Below are 818 nucleotides of genomic sequence, written 5' to 3'. Positions count from 1 at the left end.
TATGTATGAACCATTGTAGGTTTGTGTGTGTTTGCTCTATGTGTGAGTGTAAGTGTGTGTGTGTGTGCGTGTGTGCGTGTGTGTGTGTGTGAGTGCTTTCTTAGCAATGACTCGAAATGAAATATTGCTTCTTGCAACTCGCTAAGATAATTAGAAATGAATAATTTTACCATAAAGTTTTCTTAATGAGCTATAAAATGATTAAGTAATATCGATACACGCACATAGACAAAGAAAGAGATAGAGAAGGGAAAGAGCAAGAAATGGAAAAAGAGGGAGTGAAAGGTGGGGAGAGAGAACATTGCAAAGAACGACTGAAATAGATATGAAATGAAAAACAAATCGTATAAATAAAAGCTTGTTAAAAATCTATCTTGTACCGAATATTTCAATTTGTGAACTTAGTAAATATTTCTTTCAGTAATTTATCGGAGTTGTTTACAAATAGCGAATTAAAACTTGAAAAGCAAACATTGTACGTCAATACCGGAAGTTGACATTGAGAAACCTTTTACAGACGTGAATCATGAATGTAAAGCAATATTGTTCATTTTTATTTTAATAAAAATAAATAAATAAACTGATGATCCCCCCACCCCATATATGTATCCAAGGTCAAATTATTCATGCATCCGAAGTTTGGAAGCAATTCGCGTAGCCGTTTTCGCATGAAAAGCGAACACACACACAGGTCTATTTTATTATCGCATACACACACACACACACACGCACATACATACATACATACATACATACATACATACATACATACATACATGCGTGTGTGTGTGTATATATATATATATATATATATATAG

This window comes from Octopus bimaculoides, chromosome 4 (assembly GCF_001194135.2).
Source record: "Octopus bimaculoides isolate UCB-OBI-ISO-001 chromosome 4, ASM119413v2, whole genome shotgun sequence".
Classification (NCBI taxonomy): Eukaryota; Metazoa; Mollusca; class Cephalopoda; order Octopoda; family Octopodidae; genus Octopus; species Octopus bimaculoides.
The sequence above is the reverse complement of the archived record's forward strand: the minus strand, read 5'-3'. Positions refer to the sequence as shown.